Source organism: Zonotrichia leucophrys, chromosome 2, assembly GCF_028769735.1.
Source record: "Zonotrichia leucophrys gambelii isolate GWCS_2022_RI chromosome 2, RI_Zleu_2.0, whole genome shotgun sequence".
Lineage (NCBI taxonomy): Eukaryota > Metazoa > Chordata > Aves > Passeriformes > Passerellidae > Zonotrichia > Zonotrichia leucophrys.
The window spans coordinates 146,755,983-146,770,360 of NC_088171.1; positions in this window are offsets into that span (position 1 = coordinate 146,755,983).

Sequence of the window (14,378 nt, forward strand, 5' to 3'; positions counted from 1 at the left end):
ATTTTATTCCCAAAGAATGACAAATGCATAACTATTCCAGTTTTAAATCAATAAGTTCTTTCCTGTTCATCAGAACCTCAAGTAGGCATTTGTTATTTTTACTTTGTCTTCACAGCAGATAAATAGTGAGAAATAAATGTAATACATCTCAATCTTTTTTTTTTATTTATTGCTTTTCACTTGTTCTTTGTTCCTTTCCACTTCTTCATTCCTTCTTATATTTTACACTGGAGCAGAAACAAAACTTCTGAATAATAAGGCAGAATATAATTACGTGAGGACAGTTGGAAACCCTACTCTTTTAAAAATAATATATTTATGCCTCTGAAAATGATGGAAGATCCTGTGATAGACATCATAACTCTTCTGTTACTAGTGTTCAGAAGATAAGACTGGAAATCTGGCTCTAGGTGGTCTTCCTTGAGCAAAGAGGTTGGGCCAGATGACTTCCAGTGGTCCCTTCCAACCTCAGCCATTCTGTGATTCTATGAATGGACCTCCATGGACTGCTTTATTATTGAAGGAAAAAATATTTCAGTGAAGAATGAAAAATCCCATTGTAACATGTCCTAACTAACAAAATTCCTGAGTGAGCTTCTAGGATGAAAAATGTCTTAATAGAAAACAACACTTTAAATCTCTGCTTCCTTTGAGCTCTAACTAAAAGCCTTTAGGAGTAACTCAAGATTACTCTGTATTTTTAGGATAAATTGATTTATGTAGCACCCAGTTTTGGAAGTATCTTGTCAATCCTACTTTCTAACCTTTTTCCTCCTCCTCCCACAATCCTTTATTCTCAGCAGAAAGCAACTACAATTAGTTGAGTAATATTTCCTCATAGGCATCAACTAAAACCAGATTAACATCAATTATGCTTTGTATGCTATTCTAGTAGTTACTATACCTGACAATTAAATGCAAATGGCACTCCAGAGTTCAACATTAAAATAAGAATCATCTGTACATTCAGCTTGCTTGGTTTTTCTTGGGCTTTTGGTTTGGTTAAATTAATTCAAAAAAGCAAATTGTCCCATTAACAATGGTCATTTCCCTTTGTGCTCCCTATAATCAGCAAATTAGGGAAACAACTTTTTACATAGAATCACAAAATGTTTCAAATTGGTAGGGACCTTAGAGATCATCCAGATCCCACTGCCATGCTGGGCAGGGATGCTACCCACTATGAAATCTTTCCCATGGGCCCATTAAATCTGGCCTTGAGCACTCCCAGGGATGGGGCATCCCCAGCTTCTCTGGGCACCCTGAGCCAGCACCTCCCCATCCTCACAGTAAAGTATTCGTAACATCTAACACAAATATCTCCTCTTTTAGCTTTGAAACCGTTTCCCCTTGTCCTATCACTATCTGGCTCTATGAAAAGTCTCCCTCCTTTTTTTTACCATGCAAGCCCAATACAGGGGGCCACTGTGTGCAAACAACTGTTCTAGTGTTTTACCAAAACAAGGCTGGAAAAAATAGAGACCAATAATTTTTCTTAAAGTCATGAATGAACCTGAGACACCTCCTGTCGAAAATGCTGATTAGTGGTTTTATTCTTTTGAGAAACAACTTTCTAAATGCACCTTCACTTCAGCTGTAACTGTCAGCTCAATTGTGCATCTGAAAAAGAAATTGTCATCCTGCTTTACCCAGATAACTATGGGATGAAAGAATCAAAAAATGTGGGCATATAATTTAATTTAATTTGCTAATGTCATGTATTTCACCTCTCTAGAAACTCGTGACTCTATTGTTAATATTCAAGTCATAGGTCTCAACACATCAATAAAATTGAATTAGATAACAAATATTGTAAAACATGTTAAAAACATTAATGTTTAAGTCCAGACCTTCACAATTATAGGGACTGACCCCTTAACAAAGGCAGTGCTAGACAGAGGCAAACCAAACAATTCCAAATAACTAAATTATAATAATTATTGTCCCCTAAAAGTTATGAAATTGCTGCTAAAACCTTGCAGAAATGATGTGAGAGGAAATAAATGCAATTCAGATTCCAGTCTTAGCTGTTAGTTTTATTGCAAATTTAAGGTATTATAATCCTCGGGAAAAAGATATTTTAATAAATTGTAGGAAGGAGTTGAAAAGCAAGAACTGTATTCCAATAAATAGTAATGAACTATGGATTTAAATATGCTTTTTTTATGAGCTTATGCAATTTTCAGGCAATAATTAGGAAAAAATGGTATTAAAATTTGTGCAATTTGATGTTTATCTAAAAAAGCTAGAACTAAGCATCTTTCTCTCCTCCCTTGCAATAAAAATAATTTGGGTCAGATTCTCTACTGCCTTATACAATGTATTTTTCATATTCCTACCTTTCATACTTGCAAAACGAGTGATGCTGGTGTAGCAATGTTATATATTCCTGATACTAATTTCTTCTGTCTATCAAAAATATTTGACAAAGTAAAATACCAAATCAATTTGTATCAGAAATTCAGACCTGCATAGCATAAATGAAAAAAAAAAAATCACCTCAGGACAGGATTAAAAGTGCATAATCAACTTAGTCATCTACTGCAATAGGTAGTCTTCTGCCTTCCACAGAATTTATGCCTGTTTTAACTTCCTGTCTGTGGTGTGTCAGGAGAACTGGAATGAAGAGAAATGGGATGAATTTAAAACAGAAAATCTTTGAAGAGCATCTGTGAAACTTTTATTGAGAGAAATATTTTGGTCCAGAATAGTTGATCAGAATCAATCTAATATGCAATAAAAATTTTAAAATATAATTTCAATGAGAAGAAAAATGCCCCAGAGAGCAGCTTTTATTCTTCTAAATCTCTGTACCTGGCCTTCCAAACAGTTGATGAAGAGTGTATGTAAAATGAAATCTATGTCTAGCAGCACCAAAACAGAGGTAAATGGCACCACTGGGCAGAGATTATACCCATCCTGGTAACAAACAACACTAGATGAATCTTTCCCAACAATTCAATGACCAAAATGATATTTATGTAATTTACACATTGCCCTTGCAAAGGAGTTTATAAGTATTTAAATTCTAGATGTTGTCACACAATCCTAGGCCTTTGAGTGGTATAGTAAATATTGATATGTGTTATGTTGGGTCTGTGGGTTCTGGTCAAGTCACCAGCAGTCCCCATCTGCCCTGAGCAATGCTGGCACCCCCCTCCCTCTCAGGCTGGAATATTCAGGGTCAGGACACCAAAAGTTCATGGCTTTATCACAAATCCCCTCTTGCTCTGAATCATGTGTCTACCTGGAAAACACTGGCTCTCAGTCTCCATCTGGGCTTTTCATCAAAAAATAAACTAAAATAATCACTTGCACAGCAGTGTCTCAAATGCCATTATGCAATGTCACAGTCTCCTGCATGTTAAAACAACATTTGCTAGCCCAGCAGGAGCCACTCTGACAAAATTGCTGAACAGGGCACTTTGGGCCAACCTTGTCCAATCCAGGGATGCTCCAGTTCCCATGGAAAAGGGCAGGCTGTGACACACTCACTCCTGCATCACAAAGAGACATTGTAAACTCTGGGCATGACTCACATGGACTGGGCATACACTGTATTTTCCCTCATGGTACATCCCAAAACTATCCTCTTACCTTTTCTCCTCACCTTTGCAGTTCCCTTATTACAACTCAGAATATTTTGTATCAGACTTACTCAGAAATCTCAAAGATATTATTTTGAAGAATGAGGTCTCTCTATTAATGCCCTCCCCTTCCCTGCACTTGCTGGCCATCAGGCCATCTCTTTACTCTTTTTTTTAAAAATGCTATTCCTATATTCTTGCTTCTTTTTATTCATATAATTACCTTGTTGTCAAACTCTGTTTATCTTTGTGGAAGCATCCCAGAAGAAATTAGCAGGTTTGCATTTGGTACAATTTATCTTATTTGTGTTTGAAGACATTAGAGATATTCTGGGTAGTTCTTGTCTCTGCCAGTCTCCAAAGGCCTCATTTCCACTCCCTCCACAAGGTGAGTCCTCACATCAGCACCAGAAGATGATTTGGATGAGTGCTAGCAAAAATCCCAGCACCATCCAAGGTCTGTTCCTGCCTGTGGGGACACATTGATGTTTAATGACTTGACCTCACCATCATGCGGAGAGAGGAAAAAGAGCCAACAATGCATCTGGACACTGCATGGCAAGATGCTCTGCTGACTGCATCTGCCCAGGGTGCATCTCAGGGTGCTGCCCACAGCCAGTCCCTGTCCCTGTATTCTGTGCATGTCCCTGTTTTCCTGTCAGGCAGACAGAGATGAGCTGACCTCAGCTAAGCACAGGACATGAGCAAACACTGGCAGTGATCACAGGGAGCCTGAGCTGGAGCGCAGGCTCAATCCTGAGCACCACAATGGTGAGGGCAGCCTCTGGGTTATAATTTAGATTTGTCAAAAATCAGATGAGTCTTTAATGAGAATAATGCCTGGGCCACTTGTAATGGATTATCACCTTCCTGGCTCGCTCCTGTAGGCAGACAGAGCCAGCAGGGATTGTCCCTGTGACAGTGCTTACGGTGAAGATTGGCTCAGGGGGTGGTGAGAAGGACAAGGAAAGACATAAATCTGGATTGTGGAGTGTACCATGCTTTGAACAAACAAAATGACACCTTGGGCTCCAAGAACTGGTGGCTCTAGAGGAGAGCAGCTGAGGTGTTGATGAAAAGGCCAGCACACCTCCAGCAGTGGCCAGTGTTTGGATGATTTGTGGTGGCAGCAGCAGCTGCCAGATGCAGCTTTATTCCCATTTCCTTCGGTCTGCTGCTTTGGGCTGCAGGGCTTCCATTCACAGGGTTCTTTTTTTTTTCCTTTCTCCTAGCCACAGGAGAGCTTATCAGATAAAAGAACTTGGTGGAGTGACAAAGATTGATTAACACTGAGGTGGAATGGGATTTTTATTTCTGCCTTCATAAACACCTGAGTGACAGTCAAATGTGCGTGACTGTGGTCTTATCAATAACAGTTTATGTGAGATGGGCTTGAACTAAAACATTTTGTATTTAAACATCTAAATCTTGGGGGAGTTGAATCCTAACAATATTAGGTAAAGGAATCAAATGCACAGTATTTCAGCACCAGGGAACAGCTGTAATAAACAGAAGGGTTTCAGAGACGGATGACAAAAGTTGTGCTACAAGATTTGGGGGCATTCCAAGAGATAATTCCCCTTAAATTAAAGCCAATATGTGAAATTTTGATTGTGAAAATTAAGGAGGTGGAAGACATATTTCAGATCCTTGGCTCAGTCCTCTTCAGGATCTACATTAACATTGGACCTGTGTCTCAAAGGAATACTGAGTAAGTTTGCTAACAACATTAAATCTGGAGGAGCTGTTGAGTCCCTTGAGGGCAGGGAGGCCCTGCAGAGAGACCTTGAGAAATCAGAGAAATGGGGAATCGCCAAGACTATGGAGATTATGTTGAGTCGTGCAGGGGATGGGGAGCACTTGGATGTACAGACTGGGGAATGAGGCTGGAAAGCAGCTGTGGGACAGGACCTGGGGGTCCTGGTTGATGGCAAACTGAACATGAGCCAGCAGGGCCCTGGCAGCCAGGAGAGCCAACCCTGTCCTGGGGGCATCAGCACAGCAACATCAGCCTGGCAAGGGAGGGGATTGTCCTGCCCTGCTCTGCACTGGGGCAGCCTCACCTCCAGTGCTGGGAGCAGTTTTGGGTGCCACAATATAAAGACCTTAAGCCATCAGAGAGTGTCTAAAGGAGGACCACGAGGATGGTGAAGGGTCTGGAGGAGAAGCCATATGAGATGTGGCTGAAATAATTTTCTGTGGCTGAAATCATCATCTGTTTAGCCTGGAGAAGACTGAGAGAAGACCTCATTGTGGTCAGCAACATTCTCATGAGGGGGAGCAGAGGGGCAAGAACTGATCTCTTCACTCTAGTGACAAGTGCCTTGAGAAAACAGCATGGAGTCAGGGGAAGTTTGTGTTAGACATCAGGGAAACTTTTCCCCAGAGGGTGATTGGGCCCTGGAAGAGGCTCCTCAGGGAGGTGATCACAGCACCAAGCCTGAAAGTGCTCCAGAGGTGTTTGGACACATGGTGAGATTCTTAGGGTGTCCTATACAGGAGCAGGAGTTGGGCTGAATGATCTTAATGTATCCCTTTCAACTCAGCATATTCTATGATTCCATGATCTGATTGGTATTTTTTTTCATGCACCACTTTGTAATGGGGGATTAAAAGGGATGTGATGAAATTACTACTGCTTCTAAAATCTGAATAAGAAAATACCTCCCTGGGGTTTGGGGAAGATCTCTTCTTTATACAATCAAGGTTAAATTTTTTTTATGCAGCAGATAATCTATTATTATTATTATTACAGAACAACAAGCTGAAGCCTCACTGGGATCCAAATCCTGATTTTTTTTTAATCAAAGGCTTGGATAACAAGCAGGCATCAGGTTTTGCAATTTGGGCTAAGCAGGACCCTGAGAGGGTAAGTAACAGTGGCTGTTTTCATTACTATGTGCCATGTGTGGATGAAGGGAGCCACAAGAGACCATTTAGAGGAGTGAATGGTGTTTAATCCATTTTCTGCAGACCTTGGTAAGGCTTTCATCCAATATGGCATGTCAAGGATGAAATTCCTTGGTGGAATTTCTCCTCCTGCTTCTGCCAGCAGAGCCTTTTGTTCATGCTTCTGCCTGTTGCTCACAGGCCTAATTGGGAAGCAAAGGCCTATTTATGATGAAACTGATGTCTCAGATAGGGCTAGGGGAAAATTTCAAAGTTCAAAAGCAGTTGATTGGAGTCAGTTCACATCTCTTCTGTGCTGGATGACAAGAGAAGGATGAAATTTGCATGCACTCATGTGGGTGCTTGCACCAAATAAAAAAATAATATCCATCCTGAGTTTTTCTCAATTTGGAGCCAGAAGCTTGTATTGAGACCTCTCTTCTCTGCTGTAAGTAAATAAATAAATAAATATAATTTTTTGGCCTTCCAAGTTTCTGTGTTGCATCATTCAACAAAAAAAGGTCCTTTTTTTTTTTTTTTTTTTTTTTTTCCTTTTAATTTGCCTTTCTTCATTTTTTTCTTTTACCATATCTTCCAGAGATAGTATTACGGACATAATCTATGATGACCACGTAGAAAGAGAAAAAGTAATTCAGTATTTTTCACTCTTTTACATTTCTCAGTTATTTTCCAATGGACACTTAACCAGCTCCTCCAGCAGGATTAATTTCTGACCACGAGGTTGCTCAGCGGTCCCTGACAGATGTGACATTGCAATCCCCCTGTGTCATTTCAGGATGCTGCAGCATCACAACCTAGACTGGCTCTTAACAGATACTGTGTTGATGATATTAGGAACTGAAATAAGCACCAATGTGAGAGGTTAGAAGTGTTTAAAGGTAAAATTTGGCATAAATCTTAGAAAGAATGAGGGAACTAAAATGGCTTTAAGCAGTTAATAGAAATTTAATTTTCTGGCCATCCTCCAGAAAGTGGATGCCCGATGTTGAATACTTTGGCCTAAAGTGAGATAAACCAAAGTATTTAATCTAAATGATCCCGTGCTCCATTCTTACTATTCTTTTCTGCCATTATTTTCCATAAAATTTGCTTGCCCAAAACTATACTGGAAGACAAGATTCAGATACTGTAGGTAAGGCTAGAGGAATTACACATGCAATTTAGCAAATCTGATTGATGGCATAATTTTCCATCAAATAACTTATTTGCAAATTGGTGGCTTCCTATTCACAGCTGAAATCCATCTGTGTGCAAAAGACCTCAGAGAAGCTTTATGTGTCATTTCCATCTCAGTTAAAAAGCATTTTGAGGACTCTTGTGGGACCAGCAAGATGAATAGGCCATGTTCTGACCTCCTGAGCAGGGGTGACTTCCATCCTTTCTGACTGGCTAAAATGATTCCAACCTTAAATAAAGCACATATTGACATTGTAAGACACTATTAAGGTCCTCAGTGTACCATGGTGATGAACCATGACCAAAGTAGTCCCAGGGTTGTAATAATTCATTACTGAAATAGCTTCCTTCTAATGACTAAGGCTGAGTGTGTCAGAGAGCTTGGACTTCTAACCCCAAGCCTTGTTATATAGCATTAAATAAATCTCACTTTCTGTTCATTTACCTACTGTATCAAAGGTCATGAATCATAGCTGACAGCAAGATTTGGATAGGTATCTTTTAACAATCTCCCTGATTATGGGATGAAGCTGCTGTTAGGCAAGCCTGGTCTTGTGCTCCCAAAGGGGTGACAGGTACACATGCATGGTACTGAGAAATTCTTTCTCATTCACAACTCAGCCAATTGTCCTCTAAATGTTTTCCTTGCATTTCTTTTTTTTTTTTTTTAATTTTTATTTGGACATAGACAAACTGTTGCTGTTTCATGTGAATGCCAGCTACCAGGGAACACAGTCAATTATTCCTCAATGTGTTTAAATCCATTGATCTTGAACTTTCTCAAGCTCTGCCAGGAAGTGGCATGATAAGAGATGGAGAGCTCATCCTCCCCCAGGCACCACAACTGGGTATTCCCTTGGAGCTGAGGGAGGTTGGAATTAGTTCCATTTAACAAAGTAGAGAGTGGAAGGTGGATGTCTCCCACCCTGGGTCAGTGCTCTGACTCCTGCATTACACGAGAAAAGCACTTCATGGAGCACTCAAGCTGTTCTTCTAAATCAAAAGTGACAGCTAGCACCTTATGAATATCTCAGATTTTTCAGTGTATATTTCATACACTCCAGAAATACCCTAGTTTAGAAACACTCTGAGCTTTTACAGGGCACTGGTCTTGAAAGAATCAAAATTTATGACTTTTGGTCCTGGTCCAATAAACTTTTTCTGTCTGCATACAACCCCTCTGACATCCTTAAAGTCATTGGCAGAAGTGAACTGCATGTAAAGCATCACGTGTACAGCAAACGTGAACCTTCCTGACTAAACTACAATTTGCCTTTGAAATAAACAGGAAAATAACTATTAAAGGTCTTAAATGTTTATTTGCATTTTTCAAAATGTAATAATCTTCATGCAGTGAAACAGATGGACCATGGAAATTCATGCATGAAAATAAATAACCCTTTCTACACCAGTATCTAATAATCACAAGGCCCAGTGATCACTGAATTTCTCCTATTTTCTTGAAATAGCCCTTTAATTAGAGATGACTCAAGGGCTTGGGTTTTTTATGTACTTCATTTCACTTTGCATAAGATTAATTTTAATTAATAAGTAAAGAGAAATAAGAGTTAGAGAAGACTTTTGAAAATATTTGCAACAAATCATTTTAAGGTGTGACACTATGATAAAGCAATGAACTGGATTAAAGAGTGGGAAAACCAAGATAAAAGAGTAATTTTTCAATATAGCAAGGACTTAAAAGTTGGCTTCTCTTGCTTTTGCTCAGTTTATTTAGTATTTACCAGCACAAGCGGCAAGTTAGAGAAAGGTGAAAGTGATAGGAAGGTAAAAGAAGAACAGAAGCACAGGGGAATACATGACAATAAGTTATTTTGCCAAAACAATTTCTGATTTTCTTCACAACTGCAGTGTCCAATGTAGATCAGATCACTCTAGTAAAAATGTCTGAAGAACTAGACCATCAAACCGTTTCTACTCTTCTTTCCAATAAACTGGGAGTTAGAACATGCCATAAAGAGATGAAATAATATAATTATTCTATTTCCTTCAGAAAAAGTTAATTACGTGAATACTCTGACCCTTAGGCTCTGACAAAATGCGAACTGTTGGAAGCTCTGTGGTGAACCTCTCCCAGAAGTTTTCGGTAGTTAACTCTTTATTGATTTGACTCCTCAAATACATGGGCACTGGAGTATTTAATTTGAGATTCCATCAGAGTATTGTCAGCTACAGTAACCTACTCAACCCAGGCTTTCATTTTGGAAAGAAACAATGAAACATTTATATGCTTGTTTAAATGCTAATCTGTTTTTGTTTAGCAGCCAGACCAAAATATTAATTATTCCTACAACCTTACTCAAGGACAAAGATCCTGTTGATGAGTTTCAGAGGGACTCCATCTGACATAAATGGGTTATTAAACGGCAAATGAAGTTCTGTGCAGAAAAAAAAAATAATTAAAATAATAAAGCGCAAGGACCTCTTAAATCACATTTCAAACCTTGCAGCATTCAACAGTAGCTGCAGTGGCTGAAGAAGCGAGCAAAGGCTTTTCTAAAAATCTCTCCTCAATGTTCAGCTGCAGAGAAAATGTTTATATTGGAATGCACAAAGAATAAGGCTGTAGTATTTCAGATCATGTTTTAGACCCTGTCTGTGCTCTGCAGAGTGGCCTGTCCTGTGTGATCTCATCTAAGGAACATTGGTGGAACATTTCTCCAGAAGGACAATTCAAAACAAGAAGGAATTAAAGGAATAAGCAGAATTAATAAAGGACATAGAAAGTCCCCTCAGTGAAAAACAAGAAAAATCTTATAAGATCATGAATGAAACAAATAAGAATCAACTCCTTAAAAGGAGAAAAATAGAGTGAATATTGATTAGGAACATAATTTTTCTCTGTTTTCCCTGACTGATGTTACAAATAAACGGTATTACTTCAGCCTACAATGCTCCTTTACACCTTTTGATAGACCTAGCAAAAATAAAGTGATTTAGTGATTTATATGATCAGTCATCCTTTTTTGTGTAATAAGTTAACTAAATTTGTGATTTTTTTCCATAGAAAATCTGTGTAAGATACCAAATTTAACAAAATTCTCAAAGAAATGTGACTGCTCAGACTACACATGTACCAACACCTACAATATCTTAGTTTTTGAAGAGAGAGTATGTATGATGATGACTATTTGAAAGAATGCATTTGTTCATAATTGACTACTGCAATTTTTCAAACTGTAAACCTTTTCAATATATAAACCTTAAAGCAGGATGTAAGGTTGCAACAAAACACTCCTAGATCTCTTTTTCCTGGTCTTGCTCAGAATAGATTTTTCTCTCATATTTGTTTCTTACTTTTACTGCTCTGAGAATATAATCTAATTACACATCTTGCAGAATATCCCAGTTATACTTTGTGAAAGTAATTAACTGCATTCTCAAATTTTCCACATTCAGTGTTTTAAGAAAACCAGCTATGGCCCATTATCAGTCTTTTCTTCCCTCATCTTCTCTGGAAATCAGAGGGAGCTTTGCTTTCCCTGATACACATCACATTGCTAATGAGCAGAAGATAGCCACTGTCTATTAAGTGAATAGTTAATTTTCATCAAGAACTTGGAATATAAAATATTCATTAGAGCATGAATAAATTGCACATTTTACCATGCACATTTAACAGCAAAACAGTGAACAGACCTGAAATATAAATAATGCTATGGAACCTGAACACTTGGAGATATTTAAAAGTCAGTTAACTATCTTTTCCTTCTATCATCAGAGATGTAAGAATATTATAGCACCACATTGCTTTACCTTTACCACAAAATTAATTGTGGTAGAGGTAAATTAATTGTCTTTCAACAGAACCCATTTAATTGCTTATTAAACTGATCTGACTTTCCAGCTTTCTAGCAACCTGTATGTCGTCAACAAAAGTGCTTAGAAGAAATTAGCACTCCATCCTTTTTCCATATCCTTCATATAATCACAAAATTAAAACTAAATAGATGGCCCGATGCATTTTGCCACAAACAGTAGATATACCTCAAAAACACACTGGAACAATATATACACATAGGCTCTTTCTTTTAGAGAGAGCACGTGGTCTGTAATATTCTGACACTATTGAATCATAAAGGCCACTGTTCTGAACTAAATGATGCTGAGGAACTTGGTAGAATTTTGTGGATTAAATGGTTTATAGAAATGGACATTCCTAGAAATTGGAAACTGTCACAGTGGAAAATGAAAGCATAGAATAGAATAGAATAGAATAGAATAGAATAGAATAGAATAGAATAGAATAGAATAGAATAGAATAGAATCATTGAGATGAGTTGGAAGGGCTTTCAGCAATCATCTTCCTGATGAGTCCAGCTGCCTGACCTCTTCAGGTCTGATCAAAAGATAAAGCAGTTTGATAAGGGAATTGTCCAAATGCCTCTAAATACTGACAGGCCTTGGGCATTGAACACACCTCCAGGAAACTTGCTTCAGTGTTTGGCTACTTTCTCTGTAAATAAAATCTTCCTAATATCAAGACTGACTCTGCCCTGATGCAGCTTTGAGCTGTTCCCATGCATCCTGTCCTGGGATACCAAGGGGAAAAGCAGCTGTTCTGCCAGCTATATAGAATAATAAATTCACCAAAATGTATTATTACACAAATAATTGTTCATGTTGAGCAGACTCACAAACCCCCTGCCCCTTCCTCACCCCCCAGAAAATGAATAATGTGCATAAAATTGTTCTGGATAAAAATTCTGTGACCCAAAATCTGGAAAAAAAAATTCAGAAAACATCCCAGCGTAAAAGACTAGATGCTGTTTCAGCTTTCTACAACTTTGGGATATTTAAAAATTAAGTTAAAATCACTTCAAATTACTTTATTCAAAAGCAGGTAAAAATGCCAAATTCCTTTTTTAGATTTCTTTTTTGAGATTTTTTTATTTGTCTAAAAGAATTAATTGAAACTACTGTGACTCTTAAAACTGCCTAATGACTTTCCATAATTACCTAACTATTTCCCCTCTCAGGATTACATAAGTAGGATTAGTCTTTGACCTCCATATTTACATAGAACATCTCTCTGGTTTTAAACTCTGGTTTTAAAGCACTTGAGCCCAAAACTAGAGAGTCTATTTTAATCCAAACTACCTCGTCTATAGGAGATGCAGTACAGGCATTTTGTCTAAAAGCACCTTTATTTAAATGCATCATTCTGATACTTGTGATTCATTTTGCACACAGTAAATTGTCACATCAAAATGAAGTTGTATGACAGGATGCTGACAAATGCATTATTTAAGGGAGTAACAGAGGTGGCTTTACTGGGTTTGCAAGGCCAGGTTTTGGGTGATTAAAAGGCTGGTAGCTGAAAACAAACAGATTTTTTTAAAAAAGTATGGAATTGCAACAAATTTTGGACTTGAGGCTAAATTTTCACTCTTTTGACAGTAGTACCTTTTGGTTAGCAACGCTGCTGCAGCTTTTGGAGCATGGTCAAAAAGAAATGAGGGCACCCTAGCCCTGGCCTTCTCCATGCTCTTCAGCTCCTTTCTGAAGGCAACTGGAACACTAGAACTGCTCAAGCTGACTGTGTCAGAATCACAGAACAGTCTCAGTTGGAAGGGACCCATCAAGTCCAACTCTTATGCCTGAGAGAGTGGTCCACAGAGATCAAACCTGTGACCTTAGCATCATGCTCTGGCCAGGTGATCTAATGTCAGAACACAACCAATGTCATTTCCTCCATCCTTCAGCCGTGACTTTTGAAAACTCAGGAACAAGCTGCTTATCCCTTCTGGTCATCATCAGGATACTCGTGTTGTTTCAAATTTCCAGCAATCCTAGGCATAATTCTAGTTTTTGTAAGACATGAGGCCACAGCCAACCCTCCTCCAGTCACAACAGAACTCTTACACCCACCTTGCTTTGGCTTCCAGAAACCAGTTGCTCATTTCAGGTGGCACTAGCTCTGACACTGCAGGTCAAGGAGGTAGACCTGAGTTGCTGAATGGTTTAAGTATGCCAGGAGATCAGCCAAGCTGTCTCATGAGGGGCAGCAGTGATATAATTCCGTGGAAATCAGCAGTATAGTGAGTCCTGGAAACTGGTGCCCATCACCATTGCTGGTGCCAAGTGCACATTTTCCTCCCTCCAAAGAGCAGCCACATCATTTTGGAGCAGGTGGTGTTGCAAACCACTACACACAGATAACAGGAAAGCAGAGTAATTCTGGTTATTTAATGTAGGGTATGAGGATCTCACTCTTGTCCTGCCCATCTCACCCCTGGACTGCCCCTTCCCGCTCCCCAGTCTGACAGTGCCTGATTGCACTTTGCAGGCACAGGACCCCAAGGAAACAAAGAAAGAATTTAGCAGATGCCAAAAATCCTGTAGGAAAGGGGCGGATTGCTCTGGGATGGTTCAGTCTGACCCATAAAGAACAAAGACAACAGAATTTTCTACTCCATTCCATCTGTGTGCCCAGACACAGGAATACAAATGCAAACTTGCTCCAGTCATGCCCTATCCACTTCTCAGTGACAGGATATCCCTGCCCTGACCTTGTCATATTTTCCTAGAAACCAGACTGACTTTTGTCTGACTCAGTTTATTTGAAGTCTTTCCAAGGAATGGGATTGGCACGTGGTAAAGTGCTTGAGACATCTCTGGAAAAACATATAATCATGCTAACATAGGTGTCAGGATGAATCATCTCCCACAGAAGGCTTCCCACAG